This window comes from Gossypium hirsutum, chromosome A03 (assembly GCF_007990345.1).
Source record: "Gossypium hirsutum isolate 1008001.06 chromosome A03, Gossypium_hirsutum_v2.1, whole genome shotgun sequence".
Lineage (NCBI taxonomy): Eukaryota > Viridiplantae > Streptophyta > Magnoliopsida > Malvales > Malvaceae > Gossypium > Gossypium hirsutum.
The window spans coordinates 54,194,790-54,205,894 of NC_053426.1; positions in this window are offsets into that span (position 1 = coordinate 54,194,790).

Genomic DNA, 11,105 nt, shown 5'->3' on the forward strand with positions numbered 1-11,105 from the left:
CATGCCTACCCTTGATCCAACTCAATCGAACATTCGTGCCATCTTCGCATGGCTTAAAGTTTACATGCCAAAGTTCAAACACAACGTAATAGCTTATACATGCCAAAATGTTCTTCTAAGCCAACTAAGAAGAAAGTACCAAAACTTGCTATCCGGTGTGATGACTTCGATGACGGCCTGACCCCGCAAAAATAGATGAGTCCAAGCAACCTATAATGGGTGACAAGGAAACACCGAGTGAGTTTATAACTCAGTAAGTCATAAGCTATGCACTACCATCCATCAATAACATTATCACAAGAGAAAACAAAATGGAACGAGGCTAATTACTCCATCCATTCCGAACCATACCATAGTTCCTCCAACCTATCGATTCAATTTCATATCAATTCATGCATTCACGTTCCATATACTCATCAATAGGACATTGAAGCATTTTCATAAATCAATTTATTTTCGTTACAATCAAACGACTAAACGGCCTTTCACCCATCCTACGATAAATTTTATGTACGTGACTTCAAGTATATTTGTCACATAGGTTCAAACTTACCGAGCTCAACACCAAGTATAAGCATAGCACCTATTAGCCATGTACTCAAGACACTTACCCGATCCGCTGTCCGCGATCGACTCAATAGTGTCGCACACGTAGTGTCCATAATGATTCACGAATGTATATTGAGTCCGCACACTCAGTGCTATATAATCAACTCGCACACTTAGTGCTACGTAATCAAATCGCACACTTAGTGCTACATAGTCAAACTCGCACACTTAGTGCCGCATGGTCAATTCGCACACTTAGTGCATCATATTCATTTCGCACACTTAGTGCAACATAGTCAAATCGCTTACTTAGTGCTGTACAATTTAATCCCGCGCACTTAGCGCCAATCTCATGGTCATAAATGGTTATATCCGCACGTTTAGTGCCGAGATCAACAACTCAGTACATCTTACCTCTTTTCTTTTCATTCAACAATTTCATCATCACAGACGTACATGCATATATATATATGTATATTTATTCATTCCATTCAGCATCAATACATAAACATTATGACCATTTGAAATAATACCAACTACATGCTTAATGACTTACCTTGTGTTGGGTAAGACGGTTCCAACTCGGCTACTCGATGACCTTTTCTTTGCCTTTGCTCGATTCACCTCCTTTAACTCCTTGAGCTAAATCAAACAAATTTGACTCATTAAAGTCTCATTTTGCTAGCTTATGGCCGAATATGACAAGGAGTTTGATGGGTCATATGGCCACCTTTTAGCTCAAATACATAATGGTCATATGCATTTTTAATCACATCAAATGATTCAATACAATTCACTCGAACATCAAAAGAGAACCTCAAGGTACTTAGTCCATATACACATTAGACATTAGAGTCACATATGTACGAATTCACGAATCGAATTCGACATATTGGCTAATTTTCCCTTTAGCCGAACCTTCTAAGTCAAGATAAAGACATCAACATGCTTACCTTTGGCCGAACATACACATCAACTTAGGTGCTCATTTATGTGGCCGAACACACACATGTCTATGTTAAGGCCGATTGCAACACTCAATACATTCTACAAGTATGGACACTTGCATTGACTAAACACCATTTCTATTATTTTTACTCCAAAGCCGAATGCCTCTCAAGCCCTAAGCTCATGATCCTTTCATCATTAAGCAAGTGTTATAGCACAACTAACATCCATTTTCAATTTGAACACCAACATAAAAATATTAAGCATGAAAATCCATAGCCGAAACCTATACATGACATTACTCATTCCACCCATCGAAACAATATTTGTTCAAGACATCAAGCATTTTTATTTGGGTATTACATATATGAGCATTTAGAATTTATATTTTTAGCAAGATCAATTTCTTTCCTCAACACATTCTTCATCAAAACTTTAAGGAAGTAATCAAATTTCCTTCTTTAATAGCCATAGCCGAATGCTCCATCCATCCATCAAAGTTAAAAATTTTGCATGGTCTAAGTAAGAACCATGATAATTAACCTAAAACAAGCTAAAATTTCACAACTTTAACACGATATACTAACCTTATTAAGCATTCAAATGGCCGAAAGTTCTTTGCCCCTATTCCTTCCTTCAATTCGGCCAAGAAGACAAGGATGAAGCCTTTTTTTTTCATTTGCTTTCTTTCTTACTTTCACGGCAATGGGGAGGGGAAGAAACAATTACACACATCCTTTCCTTTTTCCATTTCTTTATTCCCCATACTTCTTATTATATTTTATCCTACATACCTCACTAGGCCAACATGTTCCCAACATGTTTCCACCCATAGCATGACCGGCCACTACATATTAGGGAGGGGGAATTTGACATGCAAGTCCCCTTTTTCTTCCACATGCACTAATAGGTCCTCATGCATTGACCTATTACATTTTAAAATTTTCTCATATAAGTCCTATTGACTAAATTCACATGCAATCGACTAAATCGAAGCTTGAAATTTTCACACATTCCTGATTACATATTCTAGACAATAAACATCACATTCAAACCTTTCGGTGACTCGGTTTAGCGGTCCCGAAACCACTTCCCGACTAGGGTCAATTTGGCTGTTACATATACTTTCACATTCATCACATTGGCCACTCGGCCCTATCACATATATATACTTGTACATCAATTTCATCATAACAAAATTGACTAGGTATACTAGTCATTTGTGGCTTATAGCTTCACTTTAATACGGATTTGGTACTTTGATTACCAATGTTTAATCGATAGCTTATAAGCAACTCAAATGGTTTTATTAAGGTTTACAACAAAATCCCAAACTCAGCACAAGCTGTTTTTCTTCTAAGCAACAGTCATTAAATTATTCGTAAATGGAGCTACGAAACTCAAAATGGAGTGCTGTTAATTTTCCCTGGAAATAGACTCATACATATCTTATCCAGAAAATTTTCAAAATTTTTGGTTTAGCCAATCAATACCAGATTTTTCTTAAAGTTTCCCCTGTTTCACTGTTTGACTAATCTGACCAGTCTTCACTACGAATCAAATTTCTCATTGTACAAAATTCAAAATATGTTCTATTTGATTTCATTTGAAACTAGACTCATTAAGGAGTCTAAGAATATAAATTTTATCTTGTAACCATTTTTGTACAAATTATAGTGATTTTCTAAATACAGGACAGGGGATTTCGGAGTCATTCTGACACTGTCTCACACAACTTTAAATATCTCTTTATAGGAAATTTCTTTGCTTACACGGTCTCTTTTATAAGAAACTAGACTAAGTAAGATTTGATTACATTTTTTATTCAGCCTATAATTCCACACCAAAAATTTATAGTGATTTTCTAAAATCACGTTACGGCTGCTGTCCTAAGCAAATTATTGCAATTTGCTCTTAAATTTCCAAGTCCAAACACTTATGAACTTACCATTTGAGTTTAAGACATATCATGGCCACATCATATCTTATTAAATCAACTCATTATGTCCTATTATGATTGAATTTACTCAACGTTTAATCACTTAAAACTTACCTTGGAAGTGGTCGACGACTAGATATCCACGGCTATTCGTTTACTTTCTCTTTTCCCCTATCCGACTTTGATCCTCTTTGCTCTTAAGCTTAAGTAAAACAATAGATTTGCTTAAGTACTTAACTAATATTATTCACTTAACAATCACATTTGGCAATCACATATCATTTAATCTACATCTAAAACAATAGATTTCAATATGTATCATATTTAATAAAACATGCCATGATTCGATTTCATGCTTATTTAATTTATATCTAATTCACATTCTAAATAAAAGTTTATCAAGCTTCCATCTTCATTTAACTATGTACCATTTAGAACTATCAATACTTTACACCCTTTAACAAATTATAATCAATTGCCAAATGCATCTTTGACAATTTAAACCACACAACTCAAATTCTTACAATTTAAGCTTAGAAATTTCTATTCATGTAAATTTTAGCAACATGGAGTCCATTAAACACTCCAAAATTCCATTTGAACAACAATTGTTCAACCTTCTAGCATAATTTCAATCTGGACAGCAAGCATTATTTAACATTCAGGCTGTTTTATTAGACCATCCTAATAGCTTAATTAACACCAATTTATAGCCCCTTGAACAATGAATTAAACCCATACGACTAGCAACAAAAACTAATATTTAACAACCATTGTTTTCTTTTATTTCAAACATGCAGCAGACCAATTCCTCCACATATTACAGCACATTCAAATCAGCATTTACATGCTGGAACAATTTGTTTTCAAGCTGGAGTTTCCAGCAGTCATTTATGCATTTAATTGTCACATTGTTATGTCACTACTAACAACTGAAACTTAGTAAGAATAACATAATATTTTAGCTATTAGACTCAACCCCTAATCGGCATGAAAATAGAACCATTAATTTGTTCAAATTTTGGACAGCATAACGAAGGCACAAAATTGGACAGTAGTAATTTTTACAACTAATCAAAGAGCTTTTCTTTTCTACCACCCGCATCCATGCCTTCCAACCACAATCCATCATCATTTTTCTTTACAACAAAGTTAAAGATAGAGGGGAGCTTAGAAAACTTACCAACTTAGGATACAACTCTTAAACAAGCTAAATCCTTAGTTTCCTTCAACATGCAAACTGTCTCCATTTTTCTTTTTGTTGCAGCCCTCTTCCTCTTCTTCGATGGATTACCGAGTTACTTGAAATTTCAGCTACCTAACTAGCTAAAATCATAGTTTTTCCTCCTTCTAGCAATCTTCTAAGCCAAAAATTAAAGCAACCAAACTTTCTTCTTCCTCCCTCAAGTCACGGCAATGGAGGAGCAACCTAGCTAATTTTTTTGTTTCTCCCCTACTAACCACTATTATTTTATTACCCATGTTCTTTATTTTATTATTTCTAACATAAAACACTAACATAAAATGTTTATAATACATTTCATCCCATAGCATGGCCGACCACTACTTGTCATAGGTGGAAATTTGACATGCAAACCCATTATTTTCATAACATGCACTAATAGATCCTTATAGATTAACCCATCACATTTCAAAGTGTCACACATAAGTCCTATTACTAAAATTCACTTTCAATTAACAAAATTCAAACATGAAATTTTCACACATGCATATATACATATAATAAGCATCAAGTATGACGGTTAATTATTTTTATGACTCGGTTTTGTGGTCCCGAAACCACTTTCCGACTAGGGTCACATTAGGGGTGTCACAACTAGTGTGGGGGAGTGTAGATGATCAAAAGCTGAAGTACAAAAGCTGTAATAAATTTCACTTCAGAGAGTGCCGAATGAAGAGCGGTGCATGCTACAGATGTGGTTCTCTTGACCACTTCCTCAGAGACTGCCCTGAGCGAACCGATAAAGAGGTGGAAGTAGCCCCGAAGAAGATTGCTCCTATTCCACGGGGTAGACCTCTAAGGTATCCTGGAAGTGCTAGTGGCAGTCGAGTTGTGGCCAAAGACACTACAAAATCATAGGCTTGAGCCCCGGCAAGAATGTATGCAATAAGCACTCAAGAGGAAGCCTCTGCTCCTAACGTCATTACGAGTACCTTTTCTCTTTTTAATACTTGTGTTGTTGCCTTAATTGATCCAGGATCGACGCATTCATACATTTGCATGAGATTGGTGTCTAGTACGAATATATCCATTGAACCTACAGAATTTATTATCAGAGTGACGAACCCATTAGGCAAGTCAGTCCTGGTTGATAAAGTCTGTAAGAATTGTCTTTTGATGATTCAGGGTCATTGCTTTCTAGCTAACCTTATGTTATTGCCATTTGATGAGTTTGATGTAATACTTGGTATGGATTGGTTAGCCCTGCATGATGTAATTGTAAACTGTGGTAGCAAATATATTGTATTGAAGTGCCCAGATGGTTCTACAGGTTGATTAATGAGAATTGGGTACACCGCCGATTGTAATTACCTCAATGATGGCTCAGAGATATGTGAGAAAAGGGTACGAAGCCTACCTTGATTTTGTTCTGAACACTAAGGAAACTGAGTTGAATATTGAGTCCGTACCAATAGTATGTGAATATCCAGACGTGTTCATGGAGGAATTACCCGGATCACCTCCTAAAAGAGAGATAGAGTTAGGTATTGAACTGGTGCCAGGAACAGCTCCTATTTCTATTACTCCATACAGGATGGCACCAATCGAGCTGAAAGAGTTAAAAGCTATAACACCCCTAACCCGTATCTGTCACCAGAATAGGGTTATGAGGTATTACCGGACAAGACACAATTTTCAAACAATCATAAATATGTACTTGCATAAACTTTTAAACCAACCAATCCTTATATATATATATAAATATGACATAGCCGAATATAATTTTAATGTAACTTAAATAATATGCAAAACATGCAAATTACATTACACTTTAAAATCAAACTAAAATTATACATTAATAGAACCCACAAAACCAAATACACATAATCACTACAATTTGATCAACCTATATTCGGCGTTTGTACCTTATAACATGTACAATCAATTTTTATAATCATAATTAAAGTACTAACTTATACATTATACAACATTCATCTAACATCAAGTAGGTCACTTATACATCACACTAAAACTCATATAATTCCCATGGTTTACTATTGTTCAAATCACTATTCATTTGGTTATTTAGTATCGTTGTGACACCCCTAAATTGACCTTAGTCGGAAAGCGGTTTCGAGACCGCTAAACCGAGTCAGCAAATTATTTGAATATGATATTTATTGTCTAAAATATGTGAATATGAATGTGTGAAAGTTTTAAGCTTCGATTTAGTCGATTGCATGTGAATTCAGCTAATAGGACTTATGTGTGACACTTTTGAAATGTGATAGGTTAATCTATAGGATCTATTAGTGCATGTAATAAAAGGGTGGACTTGCATGTCAATTTCCCCCTTAATTTAGTAGTGGCCGGCCATGACAAGGAAGGAGGACAAAATGTTATGGGCAAAACATGTCATAAACATGTTATGTTAGTGATTCATGTTAGGAAAAATAAAATAAGGAGTATGGGTAATAATATAATAATGCAAAGGGAGGAGTGATGAAAAAAAATTGTCTCATCCATGTTTCCCCCCCTCTATTGCCGTGAATTGAAGGAAGAAAACAAAAGAAAAAAAATGTTAATCTTCTTCTCCTACCTCTCTCAAGCCGAAACTAACCAAGAAATGGAAGAAAGCACACCTAAGGCATTCGACCATCTTGTGTGGGGGGAATTAAGGTATGATATCATGTGATTCTTTTGGAATTTTTGTGAAGTTGAGTTTGTTTTGGTGCTCATAACATGACCCATGTGTTAATTTTTGAGTTTGTGTTGCAAGAAACATTTGGTTATGTCCTTATATGTCAAATTGATGATAAATTTTTGGTATTTGGTGAATGAATATGGGTTTCGGTCATGGTAGATAACAAAGAATGTGGTTGTTGTTCTTGTTAATTTGGATGAATTTTTGGTGGATAGGTGCTTGAATCAAACAAATGATCATGTGTGTACACTAGGTGCTAGTTGAGAAGAATCGGTCACTATATTGGAGGCCATTGTCGAATATGAGTTTAGTTATTGAGTTGATGGAATAAAAGAATGCTTAAAGATGTGTCACAACAAATTATATGTTAAGCTAAGGTTGTTAAATTATCAATCTTTCTTCCTAGCCGAATATGTGTTTATAAAGTTGAGTTGTTAAATAGATTTTGAAGTTAGCCCATGCATTTATTTTTGAATTTAAGAAGAATGATACATTCGACTATACTTTGATGTGCTTGGATTGTTGTTCATTGAGTAAATGATTGAGGAATGGTTAGAAGAATTTGAATGCTAAACTAGTTGATTTGTTTGATGATATATATATGTATTCGGCAATGGGATAAAATGTGTATTAAGGTAAGTTTCATGGTGATTAATTGGCTATGAAATTAGCTAAATTGAATAGGTATGTTTAATAATATGCTTAGTATAATGTATGATCTTATAACTCGGTTTGGTATTGAGATAAAGGTTAGATGTATATTTGGATTTTGGTATGTGTTAAATTGGTCAATCAAAGATTAAATGATATGTGATTGCCAAATGTGATTGTTAAGTGAATAATATTAGTTAAGTACTTAAGCAAATCTATTGTTTTACTTAAGCTTAAGAGCAAAGAGGATCAAAGTCGGATAAGGGAAAAGAGAAAGTAAACGAATAGCCGTGGACATCTAATCGTCGACCACTTCCGAGGTAAGTTTTAAGTGATTATACGTTGAGTAAATTCAATCATAATAGGACATAATGAGTTGATTTAATAAGATATGATGTGGCCATGATATGTCTTAAACTCAAATGGTAAGTTCATATGTGTTTGGACTTGGAAATTTAAGAGCAAATTGTAATAATTTGCTTTGGACAGCAGCAGTAACGTGATTTTAGAAAATCACTATAAATTGTTGGTGTGGAATTATAGGCTGCATAAAATATGTAATAAAGGCTTAATTAGTCTAGTTTCTTATAAAAGAGACCTTGTGAGCAAAGAAATTTCCTATAAAGAGATATTTAAAGTTGTGTGAGACGGTGTCAGAATGACTCCGAAATCCCCTGTTCGGTTTTTAGAAAATCATTATAAATTGTACAAAAATGGTTATAAGATAAAATTTATATGCTTAGAATCCTTAATGAGTCTAGTTTCAAATTAAATCAAATACAACACATTTTGAATTCTGTAAAATGAGAAATTTGATTCGTAGTGAAGAGTGGTCAGATTAGTCAAACAGTGAAACAGGGGAAACTTTAAGAAAATTCTGGTATTGATTGGCCAAACCTAAAATTCTGGAAATTTTATGGATGGAAGATATACGAGTCTATATTCAGGAAAAATTAACGGAAAGTGATTTGGAGTTTTGTAGCTCCAGTTATAAATAATTTAGTGACTATTGCTCAGGAAAAACAGCTTGTGCTGAATTTGAGATATGTTGTAAACCTTGATAAACTTGTTTTAGTTGCTTATAAGCTATCGATTAAACATTGTTAATCAAAGTACCAAATCCGTATTAAAGTGAAGCTATAAGCCACAAATGACTAGTATACCTAGTCAATTTTGTTATGATGAAATTGATGTACAAGTATATATATGTGATAGGGCCGAGTGGCCAATGTGATGAATGTGAACATGTGTATGTGTGATAAGGCCGAATGGCCAATGTGATGAATGTGAACATGCATATATGAGATAAGGCCGAATGGCCAATATGATGAATGTGAACATGTGTATGTGTGATAAGGCCGAATGGCCAATGTGATGAATGTGAACATGCATATATGAGATAAGGCCGAATGGCCAATGTGATGAATGTGAACATGTGTATGAGTGATAAGGCCGAATGGCCAATGTGATGAATGTGAAAGTGTATATATGTGATAAGGCCGAATGGCCAATGTGATGGATGTGGAAGTGTATAAATGTGATAAGTCCCGAAGGGCAATTGTGTCAGTACTATATCCGGGTTAAAACCCCGCAGGCTTTATGCGAGAATATTATCCTGACTAATGTCCGTAGGCTTCGTGCTCGTACTATATCCGAGCTTTAAAGACCCGACGGCTAAATGCTAGGATTCAAGTAAGACTTTGATATTGAGTATCTGCATTAAGTTACCATCAAATAAATATTATGTATTCAAGATGTTCAGGTACGTATTACTTACTCATCGGTGGAGTGATTTCGAGGTGAATTATTAGTATCAAAGAGGTAGGTAAATGTGATTAATATTATAACTCCAAATGTGAGAATGATCTAATTGGTAATGGTATGTTTGTATAATAAAGTATGCGATGAAATATTCTTATGTATTAGTGCATATTCTGCCCAAAAGCCTTATGATCTGAGTATGGGTTGGGTTGAGCTAGATGTGCCAGTACAAGGTAAGGATTATGATTTGTAAGCTTACATATATGTGATAAGGAATATGTTGGTTCTTTATGTGCCTATGGTAATTTAGTACTTGTCATGTTGAAATACTTAAAAGTATGGATGTGATTATGAACAAGTGGAAAGGATTATTGAAAGTTGAAAATCGATGAAGAATGTGCTTTGGAAATATTTGACCATCTAGGTCATTATTATTCGAAAGTATATATGTGGCAGCCAAGTGTTGCGTTTAATGATATTATAGATCGAGATGAAGCTCTAGATTAACTTCATCGAACAGTTGAAATGAATGACCAATGATAGTGATTGAGAACACTTTGTTTGGCTTAAAACTTACTAAGCATTAAATGCTTACTCTGTTCTTTGAATCTCTATTTTATAGATTTTGGTTCGTCAGCTATCGGACTCGGGATTATTGAAGTCGAAGTCGCCCACACTATCAAAACCCTTTTGGTACACTTTTGGTTGAACTCTGAAAATGGCATGTATAGGACTACCCTTTTGTTGTTGGTCATGTACCCTTCGGTTTTGTATAATTTTGGATAGCCATGCGAAAATGGCTTATATATGTTTGAGCATAATGTTATAATCATTTGGTATGGATATGGTTATTGAGAGGTGTGGATATGCTTAACAAGGATTGGCCATGGGAATGGTTAATCACTATCATAATTTGTGCTATTTATGCTAAAAGGGCTAGTTGAATCATGGAAACTATGAAATAGGTAAAGTCTACCTTAAAGGCAGATGCTGACAGCAGCAGTGATGTAGATTTGGAAAATCACTAAAAATAGTAGGAATGGAATTAAATAGTGAATAAATTATTTAAATGAACCTTGATGAATCCACTTTCATATGGAAGAAACGAAACGGTCATATGAGTGGTATGTTAAGAGATAATTAGGTTTTCGTGAAACAGGGCCAGAACAGCTTCTGGATTCCATGTTCCGACTTGTGAAATTCATTATAAATTAACCAGAGATAATTAGGAGTCATGCCATTTATGTATAGATTCCTCTCTGAGTCTAGTTTCTATAGAAACAAACGGCATCAGTATTGAAGCCCTGTACAGGGAGATATCCAAATTGTAATGCATGAAGGTCAGTGTAGTCGCACCCTGTAACAGGGGA